Here is a 19,205-nt window from a genome sequence, read left to right as displayed (position 1 = left end):
ATAATACCTTTGTTATGAATCATCACTGAAGACAAATCGGTAACAGCAACAGCAAATTTTTAAACAGTTTTGTTAGGAGACATGAATTAAGCAATATCTGTAATATCAAAATCATATACTAGATACATATAGTGCTGGTATCCATTGGTTTCTGTAGTTATACCACAGAGTGCAAGGAATTAAAAGCAAAGTAAATCAGTCTTCATGTACTGTTAACATTTGCAGTGGAAGTCTGTCTATACAACTGCATATGGGACTGTCATAAACTATTTAAAAGAACAACATGTGTATGCATGAAGTTCAAGACAATGTCACTCCAGTAACTTATAACAACTTCTGTTAAAGATAATATTTCGAGCAAAAATTAATTTAAACATGTAACTTTTGAAATTACTAACTTTAAGAGATTTACTAATCACCAAAACAGAAGTGCTGCCAGTTGTCAATGTACCTCTCACTCCGAGTCACAGAATCAAAGTGCACCTTGTGTAAACCCACCTTTAAGTACCATTTGTGCCAAACATAATTAATGAGGTTCATTAAAATTCAAGTTTTTGGAATTCCATTTATGCGCATCCTGGTAAATTGGCTTCATGCACCAAAACACTCACGTATACTGCATAAACACCCAATAGGTACTGATAAATGGTGCCATGTGTAGCATGTGCCCGTTAACTTCCAATGATCTGATAATATGACATCAGCTCCACTTTCAAATATTGATTTTGATACAATTACTGATCAGACCATGATAACTGTGAACTGAGTGGTATCTCAGTGAGCATTTCTCTGTGTTTGTATTTTACAGACTTCTTCAACTTGAGGATCATGATGGCTACTTCAAGGAGGCTGAGACATGTCTGTGTGCCCAGATGGACTGAGAAGGAGATGATTCAGATGCTGACCATGTACACCAGATTGGCGCAGAGAATGAGAGCCAGACCCAGAAACTTTGCCACGATCGACGTGTGGAACCAGATCACAAGGGAGCATTGATGGAGGACGGTGACCTACTGCACAGGAGTGCAGGTTCATCACTCCTATGATGACTTGCATCTGAGGAACATGGAGGAACTTTGAAGGAGGGTTCACCAAGGTGTGGAGGCAGCTAGTATATCCCTAAAGTATGTACCAATATTCTACACATACATGAGCATTGCTACAGATTTTACAGATATTTCTCTGCCCCGTATATATCAGATAGATATTTTTATAACCATGTATGTATTAGCTGCTGTGACAATTAGCTCATGGGGATAATTAAGTGGACTTGGTAAATACTGCCCTATTAACTACAGTATTTGTTCAATTCCCATGTTGTTAATTTGTTTGTTAATGTGTATAATATTCATAATTATATCCTTTGCAGATGTACATATTTTTACAATATCTAACTACATAATTTCACATAGCTACTGACCTCGCGATTCATGGACGACTATAGCGCCTAGGCAGTAGATGACTGTGCACTTTGCAGTTATCCATTACAGCCCTGCAGTATCACCTACTGCATTGTTATACATTGGAATAAAAACACATATATAACTTCATGACATCATTCCTCCTAAAAAATTACAAAGACCTGTTTAATTTAAAACATAATGCCTGTCTGACTGCTTACACATATGTTTTTAATTATGTGTTGATAGCTGTTATTTCTTTACAATAAAATGTCTAAGAATTGTTTGCATTTTCTGAATTCATCTGTTCTGTGCAGGACTTCTAATAGACATCTGCAGTGCCTGTTTTCTAAAATGAAACCCTTCCTGAAAGTTAGTTTGGCCTGTAAAGCAACTTGCTAACATGTCTAAATTGTGTCATGCTGTGGGTTCCAATACACATAGAGGAAACATATACCTGTACCTGTTACCTTGGTTAAATTCACCCATAGCATTTTTTGGAAGGAGCATATTGCAATACTTTATATTAATGCTTATGTTGTGCATGGTAAGGACTCACTGTGTTAGTATTCGAATTTCTGTGAATATGGCTGTAATCCATAATGCTCTGATAACATTAGCTTTCTAATAACAAGGTTTGTAGGCAGTATCTTTTATTTATGACTAACATGTGCTGGTTGGTAGTTCAGATTGTAAGGAACCAGGCAATCATGTTTACATTTTGGCATGCTGTGTGCTCAAATCCAGAAATGGGACACATGGTTTACTATCGTTAGTGTGAAAGGCAAAACACATTCCATTCACACTATTGAAAGAAACAACTGAAACCGGAATTATGACAGCTTCACAATGTCGACCCAAAGAGTGACACATTTGGGTCAACATTGTCATAGAAAAATATCACGTGATATCTGTATAGGAGCTGATGTACATCAAACTGCTATACAAAATATCACATTTTTCCAGGGGGCAAGCCCCCTGCACCCCCCACACTCCCTGATAAAAATATATTCCAACTCCGAGAATGCACCACAGTGGGGGTTTGGATGAAATTCCAATCCTCACTATACCGCAATCTCTTGAATACACTTATGCAAATGCACTACTGCATTCGCATAAGTGTGTTTGACTATCCTGTACAGTTCACATTTTGTGAATGATAGTCTGATTTTTGGCAGCATACATGTTGGCAGATTGTCGTTTGGACTAACGATAGTAAACCGAGACACATACATCAGAAACTGTTATCTTGTTTTAATATACCCATAGCATTTATTGATAGAAGCATATTACACTTTTTGATATTAATGTATGTTTAGAGCATAGTTGCAAATAACTTTTGTTATTCATCGAATTCCTAATAACATATCCATAATCCATAGTGTTCCATTAACATCAGCTATTTAACTGCGAGGGCAGTAAATCTTGCTAAATTCTATAATATTTCTCAGCAATTCTTCGGTTATTATTGTATACTTTGTAAATGTGTTATGAAGGTCTGTTTTCTCAAATATTGAAGTCAATTGTAGAACAACATCATCCTCAAATTTTGAGGAAGTGGGATGAGCAGACTAACAGTTGAAATACAGAACAGAAAATATGTATGTGTTTTCCTAGTGATGTGCATTTTTTCAAGGAATATCATGGTCCTCACACATACCTTACTGTGTCCATTATGTACAGTAACATGCATGATTCTGTTCACAGAAGCTGTATGCTATTGACATTGTCACACTGCCTGAGGAGTGTATGTTCTTTATTACTTTTAATGTTTCTGAACACAGTGATAACATGAATGTAATGTTCCAACTGTTTAGCTACATGAGCAGCACATCTATACTTTGTAATCTTAAGCCGAAATCCTAATCAGTAGATCATCCCCTATCCAGATGATGTCATAACATAAAGTCTTTTCACTGCATGCAAAACTTCTTCAGTTAAGATGTGTTAGGTAGGCAGGTAGTTCTGAAGGTTAGAGTTTAGAAGTAAAATGTGGTTGCAGGTTTGAATGAATCTCATGTTCTATTCTGTGATCAGAGATGTTAACACCTGAATGTAAAAATGTCAACTGTGTATCGTGATTACCTACTGTTCTTCAGAAAGAAATGTCTATAAACTCTGCTGAAAAAATGCATGTCAGTGTTATTGGAGGAATACATTACTCATACATTCTCTTTCTCTTTTTTTGATTTCAGGTGAGGAAGATCACAGCTGGAACAGAGACATGCCCATCGAGTGGATACACAGGCTTGAGAATCAGTGGAGGGAGAGAGGTTTGTTGATTATTTTACCTATTTTATCGACTGTTAAATAAAATTAAGAATTCAATACACAGGAGGTTCAGGTTTAAAAGTTTACTAGTGTACACCAGGAGGCAAAAAACGTACAAGTACAGAATTTTGTCTAACATGAAACAGGAAGTTCAAAGTCTTTATAGTCTTTTACATTCAAGTTGTGCCCACCTTACTGACATGGTATGTCACAGGGCATCTAAATCACTTTAGCTTACAGTCCTCTATTCATAAAAACTGCTGATGCTGTATATTTTAAAAAAGGTTTCCTCTGGTAACAATACGGCCTTGCTATCCACCTGGTCAGACATAATGTCTTTCTGTAAAGTTACTTCTTCAAGGTTTCACATCAGTTCGAATACAATAGCAGATTCAATCTTCTAATACACATCTTTGTTCACTGTTACACTTTCCCACCAGCTGCATGCTATCTTAGTAACACATATACAACGCCAAATCATCCCAGCAGGAAAGAGCCGAAGATTTCATTAATTCACACATTTAATTTCTTGACCCAGCAGATAATCACTTGTGAAAAGCATAAACATTAAAACTTGCTGAGCTAGCATCTGCCAGGGTCAGAGATCAGCTTGCTTCAAGCCACACTGCAGTTTTAAAACTACTTACATTTACACATGAATTAATCCTTTTTGTTATATGATTAATAGAATAAAATGCATTATATACTATTTTTGCTTTTAAACTAGCATTTTTCATATATTCAAATACACATTTTTCTAACATTTTCCCCCCTATTAATACTTTTTATTCTATTTTGAAGTATGTATAACGTCATTTCGTCTCCTAACCTTTTCCACTAAGGATTTTCAGCTAGGTGAGTCATTCAATCTATACTTCAGAAAAAATGCCATCTGAGATAAATTTTTCAATCTCAATATCTTGGTACAAGGTTTCAGTAACAGATATATTGATAAAATCTTTGATTAGTCTTTTCATGCAGGGAATTCCACAACAAACACATGCTCCTATTAGGCGTATACCCACACAAATGGCAATCAGAATATTCATTAGGATGGAACCCCACCCCCCAAACAGATTCTGGAAAAAGTTAGTCAGTGGATTTGGGCCTGGTTCAGTCATGGCTGATACTTGCTGAATTACCTCTAGGTGGTTGTTAATGTCATGCCTATTGTCTGGTATATACGCACAGCATTCTTCTTTGATAAGCGCGCACGTACCACCTCTCGCCGCTAGGGTGAAGTCAAGAGCCATTCGATTTTGTAGTACAACAGTTCTCATTGCATTCAGTTCATCAGTCACCAGTTCTAGGGCAGAGAAAGTTGCATTACTCATTACTTCGAGAAGTTTCGACAACTTCCTTAGCTCCCAGATCGATTTGAGTGCTCCATGTGCTGGGAATATTCCTGCCCAAGATATAACACTGTCACTCAAGTCCATATGAGTCAATTTACTTTTATCTTTCACGTTATTATGGTCTTTCCAGCCAGCTTCGATCCGTCCAACTGGATTTACAGGTTTCTCGACTGGACCTCCAGGGTTCCCAGCTACTTCTCTCACGTTTCGTATCTTACCCAAAGGTAATTCTGCAGTATGTCTTATTGCCGGAACCAGATAACCCAAAAAACAACTGCCGGACCAATTCTCAGGTAACCATTTATATGCTTTTTTCCCACAAATAAAATAACAGTTTTCTACTTTAGTACTGATACGCATTAACCCTGCATGAAACATTTTCTGATCTATAACTGACAATTGTTTAAACAAAACAGGATTCTTGCGAATGTCATTCATGGTTGTTTTCAGTGAGTTCAAATATGAGTCATAATTAGTATTGCAAAGAATACTGCCATTGCTATTTTTAATATAACACCGATAAGATATGGTTATATTACAATTGCTCCAGCCCACCTGGAGAGTATCATTTTTGTAAAAACATACAATTCCTTTTTGTGTGACAGGTAAAAATAAAGCTATTTTGTCCTGTGATCTCACAGTTCCTGTATCAAAGAGTAAATTCTCCCAAGTCTCATTTATCCCCAAAGGGACAGCAGACATTATCAGTCCTCCATATGCTGTTGGTATAGCTGTACAAACCCAGCAATTTGAAATGTTCATAGTCTCTGCATATACACGCTTCATGGCTAGATATGTGTTAAAATTTGGATGCCAGTCTATAGATGTTTCCCACTTTCACTTGTGTGGTTGAGTGAAGAAAAAACCACAACAAGAGGAAAATTGTCACAATTATAGTCAATAAATGTATACTTAGCAAAATGATTATGCAACATCTCTGGGGATGATCTAAATTTCTGTTCGCTTTGTTTTTGGCCATCTTGCCCTTGTTGTATATCAGTCACAAAGTTTTTATTAAGTTGAAAGTTCTTTACCGGTTTGCAGTGTGTCAAATGAACCCAGGACATCCTCTCAGCCACTCTGACTGCAGTAGGCATTGCCAACAGCACCTGGTATGGCCCTTCCCACTTTGGACTCGCCCAGTTCTTCCTCTTCGTCACTTTCAGCCACACCCATGTCCCGGGGGCCAAAACTGCTTCTGGTCTGTTCCTTATCTGAAAAAGAGTTAAACTGCAAAACAGATTTATTTGTTAACAGTTTCCTCATATAACTAGCTAATGAACTGCCAGCCTCTTGCTCTGCAGGCATGAGAGCTTTCCACTGAGGTACATAATATGCTCTCCCAAAAATCATTTCAAAGGGAGTCAAACCCTTCACATTTGGAACTGTTCTCAAACTCAGCAGTGCTAAAGACAGACAGTGTATCCAATTCTTTTGGGTCTCCTTAACCAACTTCCTATGTTTACTCTTAAGGGTACCATTGTACCTTTCCACCAGTCCTGCTGACTGTGGGTGGTAGGCGCAATGTTTTTTCAAGGAGATACCAAAAAATCTCCCAAGTTGCTGGACTGTCTGGTTCACAAAATGTGTGCCGTTGTCACTATAAATCCTTTCCGGAATGCCAAATCTGGGGATTATTTCTTTTATCAGGGCTTTCGCCACTATTGCTGCATCCGGATTTCTGGTTGGAAAAGCTTCTACCCATTTAGAAAACATATCTACAATGACTAAACAAAACTTTTTCCCTTCACACTTATTTAATTCTATGAAATCCATACAAATAGTATGGAATGGATACGGTGGAATAAGGAAACTTCTTTGCTTGGGTTTAAATGCCCCTTGTGCATGATGCTTGTTACAAGTATGACAAGCTGCACAAATTTTTTTTGTGTAGTTTGTGAATCGATATGTTTGGAATGTTCGGTTTACTAACTGTACCATCCCCCCTGTTGAGACATGGCTCTGCCCATGGCTCAACAAAGCTGCATATCTAAATAAATTAGACGGCAATATTGGTTTCCTCTCTTTGGAAATGTACAGTCCATTTTCAAGAATTGCACTTTGTTTTTCCCATTTTTGTTTTTCTGCTTTTGTAGTAAGCGTCTGCATTGTTTTTAACATGTCTAAATCTAAAATCTCAGAGGGTTGTAATTCCTCATTCTAAAGTAAAGTTTCTGAGTCTGAGGCTGCTTGCTTTGCAGCTGCATCAGCTTGTGCATTGCCTTTTGAAATCTTATCCTGCTGTTTTGTATGAGCTACACATTTACAAATAGCTACTTTGGTAGGTAACTGAATAGATTCTAATAATTCCAAAATAAACTGCGCATGATTAATTAGTTTTCCATTAGATGTTATCATTCCTCTATTTTTCCATTGTTGTGCAAATACATGTACAGTAGAAAAAGCATACTGACTATCAGTATATATGTTTACACATTTGTCTTTTGCTAAAGTACATGACCGTGTCAAAGCTATCAATTCTGCTGCTTGTGCAGATAAGTTATGTGGTAAGGATTGGGCTTCTAGAATTTCAGTATCTGTAACTACTGCATACCCCACTAGATTCTTTCCTGTAGGACCCCTTCTGCATGAGCCGTCCATGTAATATGTCACCTCGACATCATCCAAGGGCATATCAGTAAGATCTTGTCTAGGCAAGGCTAATTGTTCAATTTCCTGCAGGCAACTGTGTGGTGTGCCATCCGCAGGAGTTGGAAGTAATGTTGACGGATTTAATGTCGTACATCGTTCAGTTGTCATATGAGGTTGGCTCAGCAGTATAGTTATACATGAAAGATGTCTAGCAGGAGAGAGATATGCTACTTTTTCTTGCAGTAAAATTATTGTGACTGCATGAGGCACTCTCAATGTGAGAGGGTGGAATAACACCACTGAGGCCGAAGCCTGTAGTGCCATTGCAGCTGCAACTACTGCTTGTACACAGAGAGGCAAAGATCGTGCCACTGGGTCTAACTGCGATGAATAGTAGGCTATGGGGCATTGCTTATCCCCATGTTGTTGCGTCAGTACTGACATCATATATCCTTGCTTAAAATCTACGGTCTGAAAGAACCGTTTGTGATAATTTGGGAGTCCTAAAACTAATGAAGAAGCTATTAACTGCTTCAACCTGCAGAAAGCCGTTTCTCCTTCAGGTGTCCATTGTAAAATATCTTGTGCTGCCATTGGTGTCTTATATATTAAGTCAGTTAATGGAGCAGATTCCAAAGCATAATTTGGTATCCAGCTCCGACAAAAATTAGTTGTTCCCAAGAAGGACATCATTTCCTTCTTGGTTGCTGGCTTGGGGGCTTGCAAAATTGCTGTTTTTCTTTCCTCGTCTAATATTCTACCCTCATTAGATATTACATATCCTAGGTATCTGACTTGCTTTTTCCAAAGTTGTAACTTACTTTTGTTTACTTTGTGTCCTTGTTCCACTAAAAATTTCAATAATGCTACAGTATCCTCCCTGAATTGTTGCTGGGTGGGGGCTGCTAGCAAGATGTCATCTACGTAAAGTAGTATTTGACTACCTCTCGGTGAGGTAAACCCTGCCAGGTTTCTAGCCATTTCTTGTGCAAATATTGTTGGGCTCTCACAATATCCCTGTGGTAGTCGAGTATAGGTATACCTTTTACCCTGAAATGTAAATGCAAACCAGTATTGACTATCAGGATGTATAGGTATTGAAAAGAAAGCATTACTGATATCTACCACAGAAAAATATTTTTGTTGCGGTTTCAAATCGTTTAACAAAGTATGTGTGTCTGGCAACGTAGGTGCTCTGGGTATCACTGCATTATTTACAGCTTGTAAATCTTGAACCATCCACCATTCCCCATTTGCTTTTTTAACAGGAAATAGGGGTGTATTACATGGTGAATCAGGAGATTCTACCAGTACTCCTTCTTTGAGTAATGCTGCTATTATAGGCTTGATTCCTATTTCTGCATCTTTTCTCAAAGGGTATTGTCTTTTCTGTGGTCTAAATGCTGATTTTGGTGTAATTACAACTGGTCCTGCTGTTCGAATAAGTCCTACATCTGACTCGCCTGTTGACCAAAGAGTCGTTAGAATTTCACATAAGGCTTTTTCTTCTTCTAATAAAAATGTTAATCAGCTGTCCTCGCTAGATCACAAGTGTACAGCTGGATGTGTCTGTGTCAACCAATTCAGTTTCTGTCTCTGTATCCCTTGTTCTAACAGTTCTAAATCAGTCTGTTTCTCCCATCTTGTCACCTTTTCTCCTAAGTCTGCCCATTTTACATTTTTGTTCTTTGTCAAGCTGACATGTGGTAATCAATTTGATCTGTATAATGCAAGGAATTCTTGAGGTAATGAACAGCTAACTACACTGTTCCCCTCAGTATCCCAATACAAAGTACATAAAACCAATCTAGTTGCACGATTTCTGAACAATTCCTGCTCATACTCTCTATCAGGTCCTGGTGTAGTACAGTAGTATCGAGTGCAGTGTAACAAATGCTGTCAATCCGTGTCGAGGGAGGGGGCATTACTGATGGCTACGTTCATCAGTTCCTCGGTTACTGCCTCTGGACCAGTCGTGACTAGGTCCTGGCTGTACCAGTAAAAAGTTTCACCCTCCGATCATACCACGAAGGTATCCATTTGCCTCTGTGCTTCCATACCTTGTACAGTTGGAACTACTGCTATGCCAAATATCTGCATAAGGTCCCTGCCTAACAGGTTCACTGGACACTTTGCAGAAACAACAATTTTACTTCTTTGGGTCATATCTGAAACAGGGTCAGTTATTGCTATATCGTGGGAAAGTGGTTCCCTGTATAGCTGTCCATTTGTGGCTTTTACCAGTATATAATCAGGTGATTCAGAATGTTCTGGTAACTTGGAGGGGTGTATTAGGGTCCGTGATGCTCCTGAGTCACATAGGAATTTGACTTCCCTTCCTTCCACCAGAAGTGTAACTTCCGGTTTCGTATCTGCTAAGTAGAGCTCTAGGCTCAATAATGCTAAATCCAAAATTTCACTTTCTTCATCCTCCATATCTACTTGCACTTCCTCTATTCCTTCTATCACATTTATATTTGTTTTCTGTTTATTAACTTCTCTGGATGATTTCTGACTTTCGCATGATGTATCTTCACTATCATATAGTCAGTCCTCATCTCCCTTATCTTCTGTAATTACCTTTTTGTTTTGTTTACAATCCCTTGCTAGATGTCCCCTTTTCCCACACTTAAAGCATTCACCTCTCTTTTTCCTTTCTTCAAAATCTTCTGATCGTTTGTCAGACTGTTTATTTCCCTGGGCATTCTTCTTGCCCTTTTTACCTGACTGTAACACAAATACTTCAGCTCCATCTTCAGCAGTGAATACTTCCGCCTTCTTTTTCTTTTTACTATTAAAATGTCTTTCAGCATGTCTAGCATATTCAAGTAAGGCTTGTAGCCTACCTGTTCGATGGTCTATCATATGCTTCGTAATGAAGCTACTGATAGGTGCAATGCAACCTTTCAAAAATGCATTCTTTAATTGCTGTTCATACGGGGAATCATTTGTTTGGTTTTCAGGAACCGTCATGCCGCTATGATTATTAAAACATTCCAATAATCTAGCATAATACCCATCTATTGTCTCATTTTCCTGTTGTATGCATTGATTAATGCAAGTCCAGTCTGCTCTAGGTTTCCATTTCTCAGAGATTCGGTCTGTAAGGCCTTTCACTCTGTTGTCTAATTCTGCGTCACTATGTGGGAGTGGTTTTAGCTCTGCATTACGAGGATTCCAGGTGCCACAAATCATTTGCCAATCTGGACCTATAATTTGTCTTACTACTTTCTCTACTTCTTCCCCATTCAAGTGGTAACTCAGCCTCATGCCTTGTAGGTCTTCTAAAAATTTCGTAAAATTAACTTTTGGATGGGGGATTCCCTCAGTAGCTTTCCGGATATCCTCTGGTGTCCATGGTCTATATACTAAGAGTGTTGGGTCCTGCCCTTCCTGTCCTGCCTGAGGATTTGGGACCTCTATAAGTGGGCATATTTCTTCCTCACTCTCATCCTGTAGGTTTCTCTCTATTTGATATGATTCTGTGTCCCTATGTATTTTATGTGCTCGGGACCTAGTTTCAATAGGATCTCTAACAAACAGTTGCAGTCTTGCTGTTACTTCAGGATAACGCGGAGGCGGACCAGCCTGTCCACTCACTTCATATCCTGAAAAGGGTAAAGGAGGGGGCAGGGGAGGAGGAGGAGCTGTTGCTATTACTAAGTTATTATCTTCTTTGTTTAGGAATAATGTTTTTGAATTTTTACTCTTCTGTTCTCTACGATTTGCTTCCTCAATCCACCTGTGTGCCTGAGGAATGCCTAATTGGCGTTGTTTCCTTGCCTGACCTCCCGCATCAGATTTAAGTTGCTTAAGGAGTTTAACTAGTGAAGTTTTATCTAGTTTACCGTCAAATTCATATTTGTTAACCCATTTCGTATAATACCTAACGTTATCAGAACGTTGTGATTGCATGTATTTTGCGTCTTCGGTTAGGGGTGGATCTCATGATGTTTTAGTGCACTGATTTCCCATGGTAAAAGAAAATGTTACGTAACCCTTCTTATCACGTGATATCAAGTTTTCAGTTCCTTTTTACAGTTTATCTAGAATAACTGCCTACCTTATTCTGTTTCCCTGATCTATGACCAAATATACAGTACTTCCTTTTGTCCCTGATCTGCATAACAAATCCTGACAACAATATTTACTGTAACCTAGTCCCTGATCTAAAACAGAAAAAGGCAAAATCTTCCTACCTGAGCCTCCAGTATTGAGTTGTCCAGGATCCGCTCTTCGGCCACAGATCAGAAAGTGACCAGCCTCTTTAAACGACAATTCAGTCGGAGGTCTTTTCACTCAAGAAGAACCGTTTCGGTAACTTCTCCTGCGCAGTATTCGACCACCGGTAGACTCTGATCTGCAGCTGTCCGAGGGATTTCCGGATCGAAGGACCAAACTGTTAAATAAAATTAAGAATTCAATACACAGGAGGTTCAGGTTCAAAGGTTTACTAGTGTACACCAGGAGGCAAAAAACGTACAAGTACAGAATTTTGTCTAATATGAAACAGGAAGTTCAAAGTCTTTATAGTCTTTTACATTCAAGTTGTGCCCATCTTACTGACGTGGTATGTCACAGGGCATCTACATCACTTTAGCTTACAGTCCTCTATTCATAAAAACTGCTGATGCTGTATATTTTAAAAAAGGTTTCCTCTGGTAACAATACGGCCTTGCTATCCACCTGGTCAGACATAATGTCTTTCTGTAAAGTTACTTCTTCAAGGTTTCACATCAGTTCAAATACAATAGCAGATTCAATCTTCTAATACACATCTTTGTTCACTGTTACACTTTCCCACCAACTGCATGCTATCTTAGTAACACGTATACAAGGCCAAATCATCCCAGCAGGAAAGAGCAGAAGATTTCATTAATTCACACATTTAATTTCCTGACCCAGCAGATAATCACTTGTGAAAAGCATAAACATTAAAACTTGCTAAGCTCTCATCTGCCAGGGTCAGAGATCAGCTTGCTTCAAGCCACACTGCAGTTTTAAAACTACTTACATTTACACATGAATTAATCCTTTTTGTTATATGATTAATAGAATAAAATGCATTATATACTATTTTGCTTTTAAACTAGCATTTTTCATATATTCAAATACACATTTTTCTAACATCGACGAAAATGCATCTTCCCCTGTTTACAGGCCTGCATTTTTCTCAGTAATATGTATATTGATTAGAATTCAGGAATACCCATCATGCATCAGTAAGGTAAGTGAAATCATCACACAGTGGCTATGTTTACAACTGTGATTAAAATCTAACAACATTGATATATTATGTAGCTTTGATACATTGTTTCAACATACATGTTTCGAAATGTACTCTACAACCTAAATAACTTGTGTGTGTCTGTCACACATAGTTTTAGGTGGATGTTTTGCATATAAGTCTAAGTGCTTTGACTGGTGCTTATGATGCATGGTTTGGTGCATTTGCATGTTTGGCTGTGTTTTTCAGTGATTGACCTGTTGTGTATAGCCTGCATATTCATAGAGTGAATATATGTCTGCTGTGTCAGTGTTTGTAGACTGTGTGGTATGCCTGTCAGTTCAATGTTGGTATTGCATTTGCCTCAGAATCCTTGGGTGTTTTTGCTGAAGCACAGTTATAGTGTGGATTCTCTGACACTTCAGCAGATACCCATTTGATTGCAGTAGTTCATATTCAGCACATCCTGCAGGTCAACATTGGTATTGCATCTGTCTCCAACCCCTTGGGAGTTTTTATAGAAATACAGTTATAGCCTAGGTTTACTGACACTTGAGCCAATACCCACTTGACTGGAGCAGTTCAGTATCAGCAAGTATATTCACAATGTTTTGATTTTTCAGGCTACTAAATGCTAATTGCTTTGGTACATAATGCATACAGTTGTACACATACAGTACTGTTAGTAACAGATGTATTAGATTCTCATATGTGAATAGCTGTGTGGATTGAACATATCACACTGTTTTTAGTGTTGTACTCATTATATTGATATGTTTTCAGTCAATTATCATGCTGCCTGTCTCAGATGTTTGCCAAAAGGCTTGCCTATTGTCCACAACATTGTCAGAGCACTTTCTCCTCCTTTTGACAATGACACTTTATGGCTGCTCGTATAAATCATTGAATGCAGACTGTTCAGTCTTTTGATTTGAGCATTCACACATTCTTATAAAGCTAATGACCTATGTGTGTGTGTGTGTGTGTCTTAAGCATATAGAATTGTTTGGAAAAAAATACTGATGTCCTTTTTAGGACTATGACATATAGGGCCATAGGTAACTCTGTCCATACTGGCCTTGTGTCAGTCGCAGTGTAAACTGTCACCATAATCATATTGTGTTGTGGTATGATAATAATAATAGACATGCGTTTTTCTTTTCTGTTGTGTTTTTCAAGTAATCTTTACAGAGCACGGTACCTGTGGACATTCTCCAATCCGAAGACGATGACAAGCACATGGAGGCAACTTCCAGAGTCTTCCGAGGATGATGGTGACAATGTTGATGATGATGTTGTGGAATCTGGACCCACCCTGCCAAGCCATCCTGCCTGCACCCAGGTGGAGACATAGACACGGCTGGGATCAGGACAATTACTGGGAGGAGATACAGAAGGTCATGACAGATGTGTTCCAAACACAGATGAGGGACATTATGGGGTACTTCTTCAAGGATATGGCATGAGCTATGTGGGATTCATTCAGGGCAATAGCTTGTGAGATTATTTGGGAGTCTGAACCCCATCAGACTGATCCCTCCAGTCCATAAGTATTATCTGTGTGCCCCACTTGTGTTATGCTGCCAACATGGTGATTGTCATTTCATTGATTGAACTATCTATGCACTCTTGTGCATGCATACCATGTATTTATCATGCTTATGCGTTATTGTTGTGTGACATTTACTTCGGTTTCAATGTGTGCATGACACACATTAACACATTACACTTTCCACACACATTCAACTGTCCATGTATTCTGGCAGTTAACCTGCATATAGTGCTGCTAAAGGTAGCCTGTAAATGTGTGTGTTACTGGGGCAACTGACAGATGACATATGTTGCTATACTCCATCACTAACAGTGCAATATGCCTTGGATTTCTGTTTTGCCATATCAGGTATGTGCAACATACAGACATGTCATTCCACATGGTTTTTGGATGACAGTTGTCATGAAGTTCCACTGTCATGATATGGTGTGTATCATGAGTTGGCAATACTGATGCCATGTGTGATCATATATAGGTATGTCCTGTCTATATGTAGTCCTTCTTTTCTGACTGCATCAAACAGCAAAGTAACATTAATCTGTACACAATGTTACAGCTAACACATTATTTATAGTACATTACACCATGTTTGTTGTATGTAGCATTTCCACATCCATTGTGTAGTTCCATAAATAGTTGTACACATTAAATGACTGTGTGTGTCTGCTCGTAGTCAGATACATACTGACACACAAATGAACCTTTGACATGTGAGCATTCACTGAGTTACTGCTGATGTGCTCTAATGATACTCACAGGAGTGTTCTCTTCTCCATAATGAGCGGGGTGGTTGACATACACCTGTATTTCTTTATTTGACATTTACATTACACTATATGTGCATGTGCTTGTAATTTTTAGTATGGTTACCTATGCATGTTGATGTGACATGACTGCACATTACTGTGTATGTGTGTTTTATACATGTCCAGTTCTGTGAACATGTGCCACATGTATGCCCATTGTACAATGCAGGACATGTGCACACACATTGCTGTCTAATGCTTGCAATACGTCCTTGTCCCCATTATACTTGTGTGCAACCCACTGTAGTTCTTTTCACATCCTTATGCATAACCTGTTATATTTATTTTGCTGTACTGTTGCATTTTATAACATATTATTACGTCATTGCTGTAATTATGTGTATCGACCTTGATTTCATGTACATCCTGTTTATGCCACTGACAGACATACATACACATCTACACTTGTGTATTGCCTTTGACATGGCATATGTGTGTAACATACACACATTACACTGCATGTTTGTTTGGATTGTGTACACCTACTTTTGTATGTAGCAGCATTTGTTGCTCTTCTGCAGTACTTCTGTTTGGCACTGTGCTTGGTTGTTTGCCTTTTACATCCATGCTCATAGGTTTGGTTCTGTCTTCTAGTGGAGTTATCTAGTATTGTTAGACCTGCATTTGCTCATCTGTGATATTGCTTGGCTTACACCTGCAATGCTGATGCACAATTTGGGTATGTGTATATTTATCCAATATGTGCTGTGATCCTCCTTTATTACCCTGGAACACACATCTATCATTGGTCATACTCATCCAGGTATGACTGCCATACTGTTTGCAACATGTCATAACGTGATAGTGCAAAGGTAGATATATTTTTCTGCATTTCACCACGGCTGGTATACATCCCCGCCCTGTTTGTCAACTTTGCATTGCCTATGTTGTGCAGTGTGCTATTTGTATAACTTACCTGTCAATGTTTTTTCCAACCTTTATCTGTCTTGTGATGTGTTGTTTGTTCTATGGATATACATGCTGTGATTACCTTCTCCTTCTCTTTCCCCATGTTTACCTTTCCTTCTATGCTTAAAAAAACAAAAAAAAACAAACAAAAAAAAAAAAACAAAAAAAAAAATATTCCCACTCAAAAAAAGAAAAAAATTTGCCCATGCCCGTCATGCCCGTCTGACTTTCCCTCAGATTTTCCCATTCCAATATCCCTCTTGTGTGTCCTGCTTCTTCACCCATACCCTACATCTTCTTTTCTAGCTCCCACTTTCCTTGGGTTTGTGCATTATTTGTGATCCTCACACAAGTCCCCAACCCATTGTTAGCAAATGTTAGCTATGGTGATGTGGCCGTGATTTCCCTTTAATTTTTCTGTTAGAAAATGTATGGATTCCATTGTGGTCTGTAAGTCTAAGTTGACATATTTTACTAATACATGTATTAAGGAGATATCCATAGTTGCCTCTGAGCTTAATGTAAAGAGTGATGTCGGTATATATAATACAAATAGCACTGCAGCTTTGAACCACGTATTTTAAGTTAGTGGATGAACTACAGAAATGTCCATAGTTGACTGAGACTTTTCTTTATGTATTCCTGAAAATTTATGTTATGAATGCCATGTGGCTTACAGTGGGATAGTTGGCATTTTTAATTTTGGGCTATCATAACAGAGTCAGTTGCATTCCATAGTTGTCCTGAACATTATTGCACAGATTCTGTTATATATATTTCTATGTATCTATCAGGATGCTTGAATTGTAATCATCTTTCTGTAACTTTGGAACTTTACAATGTGATTGGGCAACCATTTCTTTTTATTAATGGATTACTTATGCATTTCTATAGTGCCCCATTGATACTGCAATACTCCATTGTGCACTGAGCTATGCTGAGTTTCTTACCATTTACATATTACATTATCTGCAGGTTTTGCACTATTAACATAATGCGCTGGATCCCACGAGCTTTACAGCATCTGATTCAATGTGATCCAGACAGAGACAACATTAAGAAACATCTGTAATGTGGATGACTGGGAATGTGATGATAAGCATCTTTTAAATATAAGGTTACTAAAAAAACTCAAATAAGGAAGAAGGTATAACAGGATATGAACTGAATGCATTTTGACGTTGGACACTATTGCATACTAGTTTAGGAAAGAAAGGGAAAAGGGATTACCAGGGTGGGCTGGGGAGCATGGTCCCTTATATAGCCAATAGCGAACTGGTGATCCCATGTGGTGAACCCTAACCGGGAAAAGCCAAAAGACCAACCTTGCCATTGTTTTTTTAAACCTCAGCTTACTGGCATTTTGCTGAGACTGTTTTTTTTTTTTTTTTTTGTTTCTTGCCTAAATTGGATGAGGGATCAAAAAATACCTTGGAAAATTTGGAGGATGGTTGAAAAATCTGAGAGATTCCTGTATCAGCCTACCTATCTTATCACATGCTACTCTGCAGCAGAAGGTCCAAAATCTAAATCTCAAATCAAATGAGAATTTAAAATCTCATTTTTACATCTTCTGGGAGGTCTGAGGACATAGCCAGGCAAATTTTCTCAAGACAGTACCTGTTGCCACAGCCCTGGATGCAGTTTATACAGAGTCACAAAGACACTATGAATCACAATGAATCGTGACCTGAGAAATTATAAAAATTTATACTACACAAAGCACAATTTCCTCACAGGAAGGAATTGCAAACAAAGCATTCCTTATGCTTTCACAATTAGTCAGAATCAGCTTTAACATATGAGCCTGTCAATTCAAAATTCTAAAAATTAAAATTGCAGAAGCATAGACTTTTTTTTCCAAATGTATCTTTTGTCTCATCATCCTTGTCAGAAGGTGAAGGATTAAAATGAACTAAAGTTATAGCTGCTGGGTCAGGTAAGAGATGAGTGTATAGAAATTTGAAGACTGAGGAACTTTGTACATTCTATCTGCTTTCTTAGATGTTGACAGAACTAGGGGGATGGGAGGAGTTTTTAGGAATTCCAGTTGTAACAGCTCATAGTATTTTCTGAGGGACGGAGAAACCTCAGGGTTTTCCCACTGAAAACGCTGGCACATTCTGGAAATAGTCTTACAGAAAGAGAATCCTTGACAGGGAGATTCAGATAACATGCTCTGCTATGAATCTGAATCAGAAATCTGAGGAGAAAAACCTGTATCTGTCCTATCACATTTCTCTCCAGGGTCATTTTTTAATCTCTTTAGAAAAACAGGAATCCCTTTTTCTTTTACCAGAAACCATCTAATACGAAGGGTCAATAATGTAAGATGCCATGAACCAGACTTAATAATCTGCTCCTGTCCAGTGAATCTGGTGAAGGAGAAGATGCATATTTAGTTTTCTGTTTCTTTTTGACAGGAGAGTTGGGGAAAACAGGTTTATTAATGGCAGCAACAGCTTTCCCAGGGATGGACACAACATTCTGGCTAAGCAGAGGCACCTTCTCTGACCCTATTCCCAAAACTAATAATAACGGATCTCCTGTGCCAAGTGAGGAGCCCAACAACCACAGACAACATGGCTAACCCCTGGTCCATAATATCTCTATGGAGAAAACCAGCAGGATCTGGGGGAAAAGATGAGTGGTCCGAGGAATCAGCTTTGGCTACAGCAGAGTCACCCACCTGTAGGTGAGACAAATTGCTAGACTGTTGTGGTGACAAAGGCTGTTGTGGCTGGAAGAACGACCGAATGTGGGACAGGTAGCTTGTTCCATAGTCAAGCCAAAAATGGTGCTTCTTTCTTGGGGAAGCTAAGCAGCACAAGCTGGTAATGTTTCAAAAGTAGTAAAAAGGCACCGTTATTTAAAAGTATAGCACACTTTCTCAAGTTGCAAGTGACTGCTAGCCTAACTTCAGGAATCAAAGCTCTGCCCCAGAAAATAAGTTAAAAAGGAGAGTTACTAATTGGCAGCTTAACAGAAAGCCTTGAAGTATTTTTAACATCTTTCTTAAGTCACAAGCGACTGCCAGCATACCTTTGGGGTTAGACATACTCTCCTGGCAATTATATTGTAAACAACTGTATT

This window comes from Protopterus annectens, chromosome 3.part0, assembly GCF_019279795.1.
Source record: "Protopterus annectens isolate FY-2018-M chromosome 3.part0, PAN1.0, whole genome shotgun sequence".
Lineage (NCBI taxonomy): Eukaryota > Metazoa > Chordata > Ceratodontiformes > Protopteridae > Protopterus > Protopterus annectens.
This window is presented reverse-complemented; position numbering follows the sequence as displayed.